At 43.8% G+C, this 3,788-nt stretch overlaps 1 long non-coding RNA gene across 1 annotated transcript; it reads right to left on the bottom strand.

Annotated features, from left to right (window-relative positions):
• Nucleotides 1-600: 600 nt before the first annotated feature.
• Nucleotides 601-1,313, bottom strand: LOC117408431 (uncharacterized). Its single transcript, XR_009320113.1, has 2 exons — nt 936-1,313; nt 601-678 (listed from the first exon to the last, which is right to left on the bottom strand). It is a non-coding gene; the product is annotated as an uncharacterized LOC117408431 (long non-coding RNA).
• Nucleotides 1,314-3,788: the final 2,475 nt, after the last annotated feature.

Genomic DNA, 3,788 nt, shown 5'->3' with positions numbered 1-3,788 from the left:
TGATCTTGTTACCTGTACACAATGTGGCTAATCAAGCTAGTAGTTTTATTTCCATCCCTGAGCTTTGAGGCACATCAAATAGATATTCAACTTTTGTTCAGTGTCCAAAGTTTGAGGTTGTGGTTCTTTGGCACGATGTGGTGGTTCAAGTACAGCAGATGTTAGTGCATGGGGAGCTTTTTCCCCTGCTCTCAGGCGGTGTAATCCCACCAGACCAAGGTGGGTATGGAGGCTGTCACACTTCCTTTCTAATGAAACGGAAGGCAAAAGTTGGTCCTAGATTTGTGGTTTCCTCAGCACATACCAGCATTCAGTCAGTTTATAGTCATTTAGCAGACACTTCTCCAAAGCGACTTGGAGATGAACTACGCAATAGCAGAGTCACTTACAACAGGAGCTCTGTTTCAAGTCTCATCCTTAAACCAAACAAAAGCCACCATTCTAAAAAGATAGAGGGGAGGCCATTCAGCCCATCTAAAAATCGGAGGTGGTTCAGAGGAGCCAACTGATCTCAACTTATTTAACCCAGCCCATTTGTTTACTGGGTACATTTAAAACCAATTCAGATGAGGGACAAAATAACTGAAAGTACAAAAAAGATATACAAAAATGTCAACACCTTTATTTAGCAGTCATGATAATCCAATAACTAGACAGAACTGCATCTTCAGTTACCACCTGGAGAAAGAAACACGGATGATCAGTATTAGAATTGCATGCAGAACAAGGGCAATGTGGATTTTAAAAGTGCCACAATAAACACACACCACAACTACAGAGTGCTTCATCTCCAAAAACTAAATAAAAAAAACATGCCAGATCCTCAATAAAGTCAATTGAGGTATTACTTTGCTTCTTCCCATATACTCCTCATGGTAGACCCTCCGTACGCCAGTTAAAAGCCACAGAATGTGCAAGAATTAAAAAAAGCATACCGGCTTCCTCTGCAGACAGAGCCCTCCACTCATCCGCCTCTTCGAAGTGACCAGGCTCCCCAGCCCCCTCATAGTTCTCAGTGTCACTGTGCTCTGGCACCTTGGAGGCATCATAGGTACCTTCCAAATGCTGGTTAGGATCATCAGAATTGTCATTGCCTTCTGCCTCAACATCCAAAAGCCTGTTATAGTCATTCTCGTCAAAGGCATCGTCCTCTGGAGACAGTGCCTCCCGATCCTCTTTGGACACGCCTTCGGAAGACAGAAAGTCCTCCTCCAGTTCAAGAATGGCCGCGCCAGTCTTCCTCTCCCCGTCGTCACCTCCCTGCTTTTCAAGGACCAGCAGGGCATCGCTGCTTATGGTGCTCTTAGTAACTGAGGGGATACATTTAAAAATAAATACATTTTAGCGTACAAGCCAAGGTCTTACCACTGCTACAAGAGTCACTCAAGCAGAAGTTACTGGATCTGCAATTTTTACACCCTTCCCCTTGCTTTCTGGGGGTCGTATACATACCGATGGGCAAAGTCACATCTTCATTTATGCACACAGAGTCACAGCAGGAACAGACACTGTGGTTACCTTCAAGTTCCACCCACCTGAACAGAGACATTAGTAGTTATTCACATGGAACTGCCTCAAGTTACATGCTCCTAGAAAGAGCATGGTGCCTCATTGGAATGCCACCCTCCCAGAACTATGGAAACCAAATCTTTAGTTCTAGAAAATTGACACATCATTAATGGTTGCCTTCATCTTGCACTACCCAAGACATGCAAGGGAGCGATACCTTTAACCTTTAATGGAACCTACCTGTTCACGTTCTTATCATAGTGGCAAGATTTGGTACTCTGCGTTACCATGCTGTTGCTCGTTACCACCATTGTGCAGTGCATGTAGTACTTGTTTACCTTGGGAATAGAATGGAGAATTATTTCCTTAGCAATATTAGACAGACTATACACCAGATGACTGGAGAGCAACTTGGTCAACTTCTGCAGCTAACCATTTGTGTTCATGCATGCAAGCAGTGCGCGTCAGACATCTTAACTACATTGAATGAGCGTCAGGCCACACCACCTAAACACGGCACGATCATAGCCATTAACTTTGGGCTGCCATTCACTTCATGCAAAAGTCACACTTCCAACACATGCTGGCAATATCGTTTTACGAAGAGTGAACACGGCACTGGTGTCAGAGTAGCAGAAGAAACTCCAATTGCATTGGAAGAGATCTGGGTGCCAAAGCCCAGTATAGGGATGAGCAGGTACAAAGGGAAACCTACCAGAGGGGACAGCGTGTTGAACTGGAAAGCATCAACAATTAAATTGATTGTATTGTTGGTTCTGGGAGGCACAAAATGGGAGCTACAGGTTTCATACTTGCTGTCCACCATGCACCTGGAAAGGGAGGAAGTGCAATGAAAAGAGCATGTGGGTTTCAAGCACAGAACAGGATTGCAAAAAGTAATTTGTAAGCCCTGGCATATTTAAGATGCAATGTCATTGCTGTGGTGTGGTGAGGTAATGCAACTCCAGTGTCAATAAAGTCACTCCCAAGTCATTACCTTGCAACATGCGACACCAAAGCCATATACTACAACTGCCATAAAGTTGAACATTTGCCTCCATCTAAAATTGTAGTTCATGCAAAGTGAACTGTGAGCACAGGGTTGGAGCATCCCTGTGAAGCATTATCAGTCATGCAGTGGTTTTAGAACAGCTAACCTCCACAGAAAGCCAGGAGAGCAGCATCCAGGTTTTCATAGAATAACCAATAGTCTTACCCATAATTCTCAATCACTGTGTATCTGGGCGTTGAATTTGAAGCTGGAGATGCGGTTGCATAACAGCTGTGGATGAAAAGCTTTGTCCCAGGAATAGTAAGATTTGTAGTAGCTTGAAAGTGTATGGGTTGTCCAAGGTAGAATGTATTCATCATGCGCTCAGGAACCCAGTCACCTAAGGAGTAAAAAAAAAAAAAACCCACACAAAGGGGGGGGGGGGAGGGAACAGACAGTTGAAGCATGCAGTTGGGGGGGGGGGGGGGGGGGATTAGCATTAAAACGGGACACTATTTTGACATGTGGACTCCCAGGAGAACCACAGTACAGTGTAGCACCCCCGCTTCAACAGTACTTGTCCTCATCTGTATACACCCTATTTAAAATCATAGATAATAGGGAACCCTTAATGATATACAGATCCCAAGACATGCTGTAGGTACTACACTACGCTTTATATAGTTATATAACCGTTGAAGAGTTCTGCTTACCATTAATTATTTTTAGGGCAAAGCCGTATGGGGTCTTGAGACTCTTGAACCGAGTTGGATTCCTCCAAAGCGGACGAATACCGTGCCTGTAGACATGGTGATACCTACAAACAGGAAGAATCAAGCGGACGAGTTTTTCAATGCAATATGACTCTTGGACAGTAGCTTTGTTAAACCGCTTTTAAAACCGGGGTGATTTAAAAGAATAAACAAGTCCGCTTTTGCCATGCCGTATAATTAGAAAGAGGTTCCTTACCTATAGTAACGACACTGAAGGGGTACAGTGAATGGCATAGATCTCCGAATTGTACTGTTCTGCACAGATGGAACATATTTAAGGACGTTCTTGTACACCAACTGTCCAGCTTCCACCTTGAAGGTGGTGTAGAAAGAGAATATGAAGTTAGAACATCGGAAAGCAGGTTTAAAATGACACACAAATAAAAGCACACACTACATACATAGGAATCGTAACGTTACACATTGTGCCCGAAACTATATTGACGTATATTTAAAAAAGCGCCACCCCACACACCCTGATGCATCATCCATTGCTTGTAACAGTCAAGTGAAGC

The sequence above is a fragment of the Acipenser ruthenus genome, chromosome 1 (assembly GCF_902713425.1).
Source record: "Acipenser ruthenus chromosome 1, fAciRut3.2 maternal haplotype, whole genome shotgun sequence".
Lineage (NCBI taxonomy): Eukaryota > Metazoa > Chordata > Actinopteri > Acipenseriformes > Acipenseridae > Acipenser > Acipenser ruthenus.
Note: the sequence above shows the minus strand (reverse complement) of the source record. Positions and strands in the feature narration are given on the sequence as shown.